A 12,765-nucleotide genomic window follows, 5' to 3' on the forward strand; every position below is an offset into this window, starting at 1 on the left:
TGATTGTTGTTCATTATTTAAAAGCCAATTCATGGAGAAACCCAGGTTGCTTGCATCATTGATTTGCACAGGAAATCAATGTCAGAAGATACAGTATCATTCATATAATTCAACCTGCAATTTAGTGCTTAAACTCACAGAATCATGGCGTCTCTGAGAGAAAGAAGCATGGTGGAAAAGACACAGAAATCACTCAAAGCAAAGTTTTCAGCCAATGGTAAGCCTTTAACCACCCAAATGTCTTTGGTTTGTAACTAAGGTTGTAATAAGCAAGGATACTAAAATGGTAAAGTCTTAATAAATACAATTTAAGAAAAAATATTAAAATCAATAAAGGTAACTCAATAGCTAAGAATTGGGCATTCAGTATCTAGCAGGAGCTTTTATATGTGTTAATCCATATAACACTCATGACAATATTACATAGATATTATATATGTAGTGTATTACCTATTAAAGTATACCAGTTTAACAAGTGAGGAAGCATAGTCTTACTTAGGGTAGTTAAATACTTGTCCAAATTCACACATCAAGAAGAGATCGAATGAATTTTAATACAGATCTGTCTGTTCTTATAGTTGAAGCTTTTATTCCTCTTATTTAAGCTCTTTACATCAGCAAAATTTTGACTGTTGACTATCTTCATGTGGGTTTTAAGGATGCATAAACTTACTAACTCAGGTAAGATTAATCAGATCAGTAAGATTAATTCTGTTATTATTAGAATAGAATGGACAACTATTCTTAATACAGACTACAGAAGTTTTAAAGGTGAACCTGAATATCCACATATTGGTCGTGCCTTATTGGGGAACATTGTACTTTTTATAGCATAGATATATTTATTTTAACATGGCCTTATTTTGCAGGAGATCTAAGTCAGCCAAAAATTTTCTTGTATTGAAGCAAATTTCATTTCCTAATCTCTAAATACACATCATTTCTCCATGTGAAAAACTACCAATAACACCTGTCAGAATAGCGAAAATTGAAAACACAAGACAGGGCGCCTGAGTGCCTCAGTCGGTTAAGTGTCCAACTTTAGCTCAGGCCATAGTCGCATGGTTCGTGGGTTCGAGCCCCACGTTGGGCTCTGTGCTGACAGCTCAGAGCCTGGAACCTGCTTCCAATTTTGTCTCCCTCTCTCTCTGCCCCTCCCCTGCTCTCGCTCTGTCTCTTTCTGTCTCTTAAAAGTAATAAATAAACGTTAAAAAAAACCCACACAAGAAACAACAAGTGTTGGTGAAGATGTGGAGAAAAGGAACCCTCTCGCACTATTGGTGGGAATACAAACTGTAGAAACTAGTATGGAGGCTACTCAAAAATTAAAAAGAGAACTACCCTATGATCCAGTAATCACACTGTTGGCTATTTACCAAAAAACACAAAAGCTCTATTTCAAAAGGATTCATATTCACCCTTATGTTTATAGCAGCATTATTTATGATAGTCAAATTATGGAAGCAGCCCAAGTATCCATCAATAGATGAATGGATAAAAAAGATAAAAAAAAAAAAAAAAAAAATATATATATATATATATATATATATAAAATGGAATATAATGGAATATTATTCAGCCATATAAAAGAATGAAATCTTGCCATTTACAATAATATGGATGGAGCTAGAGAATATATGGCTAAGTGAAATAAGTCAGAAAAAGATAAGTACCATACGATTTCACTCATATGTGGAATTTAAGAAACAAAACAAACAAGCAAAGGGAAAAAGAGAGACAGAGAGAGACAGAAAGAGGCAAGCCAAGAAACAGGCTCTTAACTATAGAGAACAAACTGATAGTTACCAGAGGGGAGGTGGGTGGGGGGATGGGCGAAATAGGTGATGGGGCTTAAGGAGGGCACTTGTCATGATGAGCACCGGGTGTCGTATGGAAGTGTCGAATCACTATATTGTACACCTGAAACTAATATAACACTGTATGTTAACTGTACTGGAATTAAAAATAAAATGAAACTAAATTAAAAAAAAACTATCAATAAAGTATCCCCCAAACAAATAGTAGGGAGGGTTCTGTCAGGACAGGCTTAGACAACTTACAAAATGTATTAGCAGCACTGCTTCTTCCTCCTTGTAATGGAATTGGTAGAACTCATTAAAACCTTGGCCTCGTCTTCCTGGGAGCATGGCTAAACTACATTTCCCTGTCCCCGTTACAAAGTGACACATGGGACTATGTTCTGGAGAATGAAATGTGGTTAGAAGTAAGATCACCACATCCAGACCCAAATATCAAATAGATATGACTCTTCTATGCTCTCTCTTTCTTCTCCATGTGGCTGGAAGTGAACAACTCGGAGGCCTTAGAAGATAGGGGAGGCCCAGAATGCAGGGAGCCACTATGGAGCCACTATGAGCCACTTGTTGGAGACCATAGAACTGCCTTGCCAGGAACAGCAGGAGAGGATTTGTGGGAGCGAGAAAAGTCAAACACAACATAACTTATCCTGTCCTGATGCGCGCAGACATTAACAGTGAATGGTAGGGGGCATCTGGGCTACGGACACGACGTGGGGGTTACCATCTTGCAGATGATACTTCAAACCGTGAGTTTTGTGCGGTGACCCAGGAAGTGAATGAAGCCGGAGTAGAGACTGAGTCCTCAGCGTCGCTACGTTTGAAAGGCAGAAACAGGAGAAGAATCTAGGATGGATGTCGGAAGGGTGGCCCGTCAGGCAGGAAAGAGGGCCGTGTCCTGGAGGCCAAGGAGCATTTTAAGACTATCTCAGTATTTTCCTAATCGAGAGAGCATTCAGAGGGGTCAAATTCTTCTGAGGCTGACAAAATATGAAAGCTGAGAAATGGCCCTTGAATGTAGCCGGGTGAAGGTCCCTGCCTTTGAAGGGCTTCCCTTCCAGCTGGGAGGGAAAGAGAGATAATAAACAACAACAATAAAAGCTAGAAGGTGCTACACTGGAAAGTAAACAGGGGAGAACGCTGCAGAATGTTGAGGAAAGTAGCTGAATTTTAAAAAGCACAATTGCACCAAGAAGCATAAAATACCTAGGAATAAACCTAACCAAAGATGTAAAAGTCTGTATGCTGAAAATTATAGAAAGCTTATGAAGGAAATTGAAGAAGATATAAAGAAATGGAAAAACATTCCATGCTCATGGATTGGAAGAAAAAATATTGTTAAAATGTCAATACTACCCAAAGCTATCTACACATTCAATGCAGTCCCAATCAAAATTCCACTAGCATTCTTCTCGAAGCTAGAACAAGCAATCCTAAAATTTGTATGGAACCACAAAAGACCCCGAATAGCCAAAGTAATTTTGAAGAAGAAGACCAAAGTGGGAGGCATCACAGTCCCAGACTTTGGCCTCTACTACAAAGCTGTAATCATCAAGACAGCATGGTATTGGCACAAAATAGACACACAGACCAATGGAATAGAATAGAAACCCCAGAATTAGACCCACAAAAGTATGGCCAACTAATCTTTGACAAAGCAGGAAAGAATACCCAATGGAAAAAAGACAGTCTCTTTAACAAATGGTGCTGGGAGAACTGGACAGCAACATGCAGAAGTATGAAACTAGACCACTTTCTTACACCATTCACAAAAATAAACTCAAAATGGATAAAGGACCTGAATGTGAGACAGGAAACCACCAAAACCCTAGAGGAGAAAGCAGGAAAAAAACTCTGACTTCAGCCGCAGCAATTTCTTACTTGACACACCCCCAAAGGCAAGGGAATTAAAAGCAAAAATGAACTATTGGGACCTCATGAAGATAAAAAGCTTCTGCACAGCAAAGGAAACAACCAACAAAGCTAAAAGGCAACCAACGGAATGGGAAGAGATATTTGCAAATGACATATCAGACAAAGGGCTAGTATCCAAAATCTATAAAGAGCTCACCAAACTCCACACTCGAAAAACAAATAATCCAGTGAAAAAATGGGCAGAAAACATGAATAGACACTTCTCTAAAGAAGACATCCAGATGGCGAACAGGCACATGAAAAGATGCTCTACGTCGCTCCTCATCAGGGAAATACATATCAAAACCACACTCAGATATCACCTCACGCCAGTCAGAGTGGCCAAAATGAACAAATCAGGAGACTATAGATGCTGGCGAGGATGTGGAGAAACAGGAACCCTCTTGCACTGTTGGTGGGAATGCAAATTGGTGCAGCCACTCTGGAAAACAGTGGGAGGTTCCTCACAAAATTAAAAATAGACCTACCCTATGACCCAGCAGTAGCACTGCTAGGAATTTACCCAAGGGATACAGGAGTGCTGATGCATAGGGGCACTTGTACCCCAATGTTTATAGCAGCACTCTCAACAATAGCCAAATTATGGAAAGAGCCTAAATGTCCATCAACTGATGAATGGATAAAGAAATTGTGGTTTATATACACAATGGAGTACTACGTGGCAATGAGAAAGAATGAAATATGGCCCTTTGTAGCAACATGGATGGAACTGGAGAGTGTGATGCTAAGTGAAATAAGCCATACAGAGAAAGACAGATACCATATGTTTTCACTCTTAGGTGGATCCTGAGAAACTTGAGAGACCCGAGAAGACCATGGGGGAGAGGAAGGAAAAAAAAAAAAAGGTTAGAGAGGGAGGGAGCCAAAACATGAGACTCTTAAAAACTGAGGACAAACTGAGGGTTGATGGGGTGTGGGAGGGAGGAGAAGGTGGGTGATGGGTATTAAGGAGGGCACCCGTTGGAATGAGTACTGGATGTTGTATGGAAACCAATTTGACAATAAATTTCATATTTATAAATAAATAAATAAATAAATAAATAAATGGTCAGAAAAAGCCTACTGAGAAACCAACCCTTGCTTTGAGTAAGCCGGCTGTGTGGTTGCCTAGGGCTGGTATTTCGGCAAAGGGAAGCGGTGTAAAAATCCAGAGGTGGGAGCATTTCCACCACGTCTAAAGAAAGGAATCAACTAAACCAGCATTTCCCAAAGAAAGCACTGCAGAATATTAATCCCGAAGGGTCTCTCCTTACAAAAAAGGATTCCAAATTAAACACTGCACACTCAGCCTTCCCTTTGGAAGTTAAAGGACACATTTGTCTATTTAATTAAAGCCTTTTAAAAAAGTCTGGTAGCAAAGAAACCAACTGAACTCTCCTTGATTCATTGTTTCCCATGGGATTTGAGCCACAGGACCTTTTTTGGGGAGTTTATTAACCAAACTAATATTCTGGAAAATGTGCAAGGGAAATTCTGGACTTAACCTCTCGGTAAGTTAGAAAACCATGTACTTGGGGCATCACATCTGTCAGATTTGAGTCAGCAGTGTGACAGTTTAAATATTGTCAGATGCTATTTTAAACAAATCTATTATGAAAGTCATATAGTTACAGGGAGCAAGTAGGTGATTTTAAGAAGGTATTTTGTCTCTTTTTTAAAGTTAGAAATGTGTTTTAGTCATTTGAATTCTGTGTTATTCCTATTTCACCCAGCTTGTCCCCGGCCTTTAGAGAGACCTGCTGATTTCTGGCTCTAACCAAGTAAGACCAGGGAACGGGATCTTCTCCTGAGGAAGCTATTTGTTCACTCCAATTCTGTGATCTCCGGCCTTAGGAAAAAGCTGCACTCTCCATTAGAGTTTAAATGGCATCGAGCCTGTCTGATAGAGCGTAATCTTTCCTTCAAATGGGAACATATTGAGCACAGATTTGGTGTCATCTTGAGGGCAGGACACTGACGGCAGCAGAGCCATAGAGAGGACTGGCAGGTCACTATGACCTGGGAGCCTGGAGAAGACCCAGGCTGGGCCTGAACAGAGCCTCCTATTGGGTCCAAGACCCATTTTGCACATGTAGGAAATACTGCCTCTCACGCTGAAATATGAGTTTGCTGCTTTGCTGAGTGCAAAACTAAAACAAAAGTAAAAACATGATTTAAACTGAGAGGGCAAGAAAGTGACCTTGAGGGGAAATTTTATTTTTCTTGCATTGAAAAACTATCTCGTATACCTCTTCTTTTTGATTATCTGTCTCATATGCTGAATGGGGCTTCTATTGACTTGTAACCACTTAATTCCACAATTCAAATAAGATTCTCACTAAATCGCACCGCAATTATCCAAATCGTTTCGTGAAATTTAATGTTTGATGTAAGCATCTCTAGAGATCTGATGCATTAATATACTTATGATTCATAACGGCATCTGCAAAAGAGTTTTGACAAATGTGCAGACTTTACAACACTCTTTATACACTTATTTATATATTGCATTGGTCTAATAATAAGTGCTATTTTAAGGGCACAACTTACAAACCACAATAGGCTCCTTAACAAATATTGACCATTATAAATATTTGAGTAATTTTTTCATGGACAGACACTTACACTGATAGTTTTAAAAAATGATAGAAATGATCCCAGAAAAAATAACAGCTTACCAGTAAGACCTGTTAAGTTTTAAATTCTACTGTTGGTGCTTTTAACTCAGCCGTGAGAAACTCTGAGACTATAACAGCCAAGTAAAAGAATATTATTACTAATAAAATCAGATATTTTCTATTAGACAAAATTTACCACCACCATTATAATATACCTTGGGAAAAAATGATTTTTCTGCTTTTTATTACTAATGCAAATTCTTGTAAGTATTTTATTTTATACTACCAAGAAACACTATTCTTATTGAAAGATTTCGGGTTAAAACCTTCCAGAATTAGCTTATATCATCAAGAAAATGTTTTTAGATATAATGATATCACACACACACACACACACACACACACACACACACACACACACACACAGGGTAACATCACCAGGGATCAGAATCAGGGATTCGTAATGATCAGGGAGTATCTCAATCGGCTCCAAGGGAAAGAATGTCTTTTTACATAAGCTCAGTTCAGATCTGCTGTCCTGGCTACATGTCTTACGCGGAGTTCTTACTTAAGCAATGAGAAATCCGCTACTTGAGGGAAAAGACTCTCGAAGGGTATCTGAGATTTCCAGGGATTTTATTCAGGATATTATAAATGTTACCCTCCTTCTTACTTAATTTTATGTTACCATATTATGCCTTACCTACATTCACTCAGGATAAAAGTTTTTATTTTATTCTTTCCTTTCTCCCCCTCTTACACACACACTCACAACACACACGCACACATCATGTGCCACACACCCCAGCACACAGTTGATATATATCTATTTTGGTTTTTTTTCCCCTTCTTTTCTCATTGGCAAGGCCTCTTAAATTTAGGGTTCAACGCCTTCAAATTTACAAATAAAAATGACTCAAAAGTTGGATTTCTCAGCAGGTGAGCCAGCTGTGACTTATGGGGTGCTCACTGAGGGGCTGGAACAAATCAGCACCCCTTCTAGAACTGACAGATCCATCATGAAAGAATCATCCCTTTGCCCCACAGCTGAATCTCCTGGTCGATTAAAGGCATCACTGTGGGGCTAACACCTCAGTTATTTTTCTCTCATTATTTCCTGGGAGCGGATTCGGAGCAGTTATTGGCACAGATTTTGTGCTGGTCGTGGGGGAGGAATGTGAGTGTTGGTGGCAAGAGGATATTTGTAGGGCTGAGGAGGGAGCCTGGCATGAAAGATAGAAAAACATGAACTGCAAAGTGTCCCTGCACCGGTACTAACTCTGTCTCTCTAATGGTCTTACCAAAGGGACATATGATTGCACACCTTTGGGAATGCAATGCTGTATTTCAGGTGCAATGCGGTCAATGGAAACTTGGCAGTCAGTGGAAACTTGGCGGTCAGTGATTTGAGGTTCCAAAGCCACCTATAGTGTGCCTTTAGGCAAGTTACTTAATCCCTCTGGGCTCAGTCTGCTTCTGGCAAAATTCTGCAAGCAATTGTGAGGCTTCAGTGGATCAGTGTATGTAATCCACAGCACCTGGCAACTGGAATGTGCCCTGCCTGGCCCTCTTTTGAGCCTTTACCCACTGTTCCCATTCTCGGTGATAGTGCTTTTGGGCATGCCCACATGGCCAGGCCATTTCTGTGCCACCATATCTGTCTTTCGTTCATATCCTTCTATTTTCCAGGTTGGTCAGTCATGTTTTTCATGCTTGTGCACATCCTGGGTTGATTTACCCCAAGGTGCCTCCATCACCATGCCTCCCCCGATCTGGGCTACAATACAGGCTTCTGACCCTGCTCCTGGCTTCATGTTCCATGTTCCTTTTCAGTCAATAGGAACTATTGGTAGAAACTCTGAGGTGGGTGAAGCAAGGAGAGAAACCGGGACATTTCTATCAGGTTGTTCTACCTTGGGTGCCCCCCCCCCGACCCATCCCAGGGCTCCTGCTCCCTCAAGTCAGGGTCCCTTTCTGCTAACCCTTTCACTCTCAGCCTCAGGTAGGTCTCTGCTCCCTATTCTTGCTAATCTCTAGCTTGCTTCATCATTCTGGCTTCTCAGATTTTCCATCTCCTGCATGGGGTAGCCAATTCCTTATGCTAAATTAAGTTACCCTTGTTTTGACTACTTATGGTGGTTTCTCTTCCTGGTTGGACCCTGACTGGTCCACAGATGCTGTGTTATCGACATTACTAAAATTTTATCCTCTGAGCTGGAAACACACTGCAGAGTTTCAAAGCAGTGGGTCCTCAGATTCATCAGGTAAAAGGATTTGGACCATCACAGGGCCAAGTTGACTTAAGGAGACTGGTGAATATAGCTGTACACATAGACACAGAAGACACAGTAGGACCCCTGTTAACCTTGGCCACAGATTGAATTGAAATGGGGAGCCAAAACTTCTGAAGGAAGGACCAGTAAGAATCTTGGTGACCAGGAATCCCGTATCCCAGCAAGGAGGAGAGCACAGGACGCTTTTCTTAAGATATGTGATTACTATTCTGTGTTAGGCGAGGGCATGAGATATCCCATCGAGTCCAGGTTAAGTGGTCACAAACAACTTCTGTGTGCTTGCTGCTGTTTGCATCACAATATCTAGTGGCATGCCCCCAAATGGACAGGAAGATTCTTTAGCAACACTGGCAGTTTCTCTCCATTTCATAATCTTACTGCACTCATGACAAGGACAAAAATTACTGTTGGAGTATTCCTAGTCTTCATCCATATAAATCCTCTTTACCGGTCCCCTCATCTCCACCCACTTCTAGAAAAGAAGTTAAGGGGTTGTACTTATAAGAATGTTTTACTTATTCCACACTGCATGGCTAGCTGAAGTTTATTTGGTTTATGTGTTGTCTGCTGTGCATAATTAGCACCTTAAATGATACTACCTTGTTCTCCCATCATTTCCCATGTCTGTGTGCTGTCTTTCAGACAGGCAGAATGCTACTGACAATTGCCTTTTTATTTATGTATTCACATGAAAAACATCGATTGAGAGCCTGCGGTGTACCAGGCTCTGTGTAAAACTCCATTCCATCCCTGATGAGCTCACAGTTTAGGGAGAGAGGCAGCAAACAAAACAGCCATTACACTGCAGAACAAACATCAGGATAAGAGTGAGGATACAAGGTGAGCAGAGAGGAGGGGTGTTGCTTTCAAACACCTAGCACAGAGCGAGGCACATAGCAGGTGTTCAAATATGAGGTAAACCCAGTAATGGAATCTGCCGGGTCTGCAAACCAAATGCAGGGACCCAGCAACACCGGTTAGCAGGGGTCCGACTCTCTATTACAAAATAGGAGCCAGGAGAAAAGGTGGTTCAATCTATGGCTTTCCACATAATAGCTAAGCCAATTCCATCAATTGTCATGTATTAATGGCATGAGGACATACTACCCTGTCACAGGGCTAGGGTCGGACAGGGACACCCTGCTCTCTATTCTCAAGGCAACCTTATTCCATTTGTGAAGATAAGACAAATACAGAATACAAATAACAAATAATACGTCCGTATACAATGAAGCATAAGATCATGAGCTAGACGTGATTGTGTATTGTGGGAATTGTCTGTCAGGTAAGCTTCTCCTACTTCAACGAATCCGTGCCACAGAAGTAAATGCCCATGAGACTGTTTTGAGTACACTAAGGTGACACCATAGACCCCCCGGTAGAAGAGGCGAGTGTGAGAATGACACATGTGTAGGAACGACAGATTGGAGTTTATGGACTAACCCTCACTGGGTTTCCCCTGAAAGAAGGGAATAGAAACAGAGTGTGTGATGGAAGCAACCCAGACTTCGTCACTTACACGCCACGTGGTCTCTGGATCAGAGCCACGGGCTAACTCTAAACGAACTTGTAAAAATGTATTCATAGCCCTGCAGAGCCAGAGACACCAAATGATGGCATTCCAGCAACTTAAAATTCTCACTTCATATAAAATAACGTTGTATCTGACCCTACAGCAATCAAGCACAGAAACGAGATCCAGTCTGTGCACTCTGGGCTTCTCTCAAAAAGAACCACTTTTAATAGGCTGACCTATTTACTCTCTTCCATCGTTATACCCTAGCCACTATTCAGTAAATATGTGTAGACCAAATGAATAAGAGAATGGTAGGGGTGCATAAACTACTACACCAAAAAAGTCCACTACCTATTGATTACGAAAACTTTACACGCAGTCTTTAAGGTGATTTTTTCCCCCATTGAAATGGAGCTACATGGGCTCCGCAGGCAGGGGGACTGGGGAGTGACTGCTAATGGGTATTGAGTTTCTATTTGGGATGATGAAAATGTTCTGAAATTAAATAGTGGTGATGGTTGCACAACTCTCTGAATACAACTCACTGAATTATGCATTTTAAAAGGATGAATTTTGTGGTATGTGCATTATATTTCAATAAGTGATTTTTTAAAAACACAGTTGAGATTCAGTCTTAATGAGATACTTTATAATTCTAGAATCCAAATACAGCTCATTGTGCATGGTGTAATAAATTAGTCTTATTCTTGAAAATGAGGAAATTTACATTATAACCCAGTGGAAATTATGACCTTACAATAGAGAAAAAATTATTCATTTGAAATATGAAACCACTTTAAATAGAAGACCAGCATGCAAATGAGCATGGGCTCATTAACCTGGAGCCCAAAATATTTTGTTTGTGTATCAGAGAATTGGTAGCTTGCCTATTGATTCATCTGGCCATTCCATCCAACAAACATTTATTAAGAAATCTGAGTAGCAATATTTTTCTAAGGTCCTAAAGAGCTGTCTCATCACTGGACTGAATCATTGAACACTAGAAAGGTTTGAAATTCTCTAAGGCCACTTGACTATACTATATCCTGGGCTGTACAGATCCGGGCTCTCTCAGATGAAAACTGGGACAGAGCTCAAACAGAATTGGGTCCATCTTGACCACAAGTCCTGATGCTCTCATAAACACAAAAATGAAAATTCTTTCCTAGATATAGTGACTTTTTTCTAACACTTATGGCCCAGAACTATTATCAGTTCTCCATCTGGAATCCACAGTAAGCTTCAACAGACTGTAGTTATCAATTCTCAAAACCCTGAGCTGTCAGGTATAGGCATCCCTAGACATACAAGGTTATTAACATTTGAAATGTATTTTGTCCAAATTGGGATGTGCTGTCACCATAAAGTACCCACCAAATGTAAAGAATCTAAAATCTACTTTTTTTAATATTTTAAAATCTATGTTACATGTTGAAATGACACTATTTTGGAACTATTGGGCGAAATAAAATATATCACCCCTCCCAAACATAGCTATTCCTCCCCTGAGGATGAACAATCAAGGGACTCAGTTAAAGAGAGTGCAGCCTTGTGAAGGTGACAAAGAATGTCATCAAAAGGGGCAAAGAGAGGCCTGGCAAGTTCTGCTTGCTAACTTTTTGTAACCGCTGTCATAATTGGGGAAGAAATTAGGAGAATTAGGTTACTCCAAAAGGTGGTTCAACCCTTTAGTCGTTCTGAAATATTAATGCCATTTTGTAACCAAGACTTCCCTCCTGAAGGGAGGGAAGGGGAATCCCAGCTGATGATAAGGGAGGGAAGGGGAATCCCAGCTGATGATAAGCAGCTTGTGTAGCTGGGCATCAAGAGCTAGACAGTACGTAGAAGCTAATGTTGACTGCTGTGTTACATACCAGCATATTGGATGTTTGGAGAGTTGAACTGGACGCAGAGAGAGGATCAACACGGCTGGAGCCCTTTACCCAGATATAAGTAGTCATTTGCAAACTATATTTTTAATGTCCATCTAGATAAAGAGCTCATAGCAAGGAGAAAGAAATAAATACAGTTGAACTGCATAAAATGTAGGGGTATATTCTTCAGAACACGTTCTATGTGCATTTCCTTTACGTGAACAGTCCCAGTGGAAGAACCCAAATTTTGCAGAGTAACTCATATGTACTTCAAGCTCTTAGCCACCAATTCTGTAATGAGATCCACTGTGTCAGGGTGGAGGTATTAGAGATACAAAGATGAAATGACTGGGTAGCCTTCCGAGAGAGAGACACAGTTTGGGAGGGGAAAGACACAAGGAAACAAATAACTCAAGCAATGGTAGATATAATTGTGATATCTGGTTACTAGTAGATGTAGGAAAACATGGACACTTTTGTAAATAATTAAAGACAAGTCTACATAGACTACTACTTGGTTAACAAAGCTTCTACTGCTATGCAACAATAAATGAATGATCTGCTAATTAATTATCTTGGCTATGGAAGTTATAGTCCATACTACTTTGGTGTCTGTTTGTGTCTGTGGTTCTTTGCTGCTGGTGACTTAGAACAAACAAACTAGGAATGAGTCTTTTGTTTTAGTTCTCTACGCCAAAAAGCAGCCATTTGTTCAGGACATTGTATGCTTTG

At 40.3% G+C, this 12,765-nt stretch overlaps 1 protein-coding gene across 1 annotated transcript in view; it reads right to left on the bottom strand.

The window, feature by feature from the left end:
* CLVS1 (clavesin 1) overlaps positions 1–12,765 on the bottom strand; it is a 171,938-nt gene that overhangs the window by 44,318 nt on the left and 114,855 nt on the right. The window lies entirely within an intron of this gene.

This window comes from Lynx canadensis, chromosome F2 (assembly GCF_007474595.2).
Source record: "Lynx canadensis isolate LIC74 chromosome F2, mLynCan4.pri.v2, whole genome shotgun sequence".
In the NCBI taxonomy this organism is placed as follows: domain Eukaryota; kingdom Metazoa; phylum Chordata; class Mammalia; order Carnivora; family Felidae; genus Lynx; species Lynx canadensis.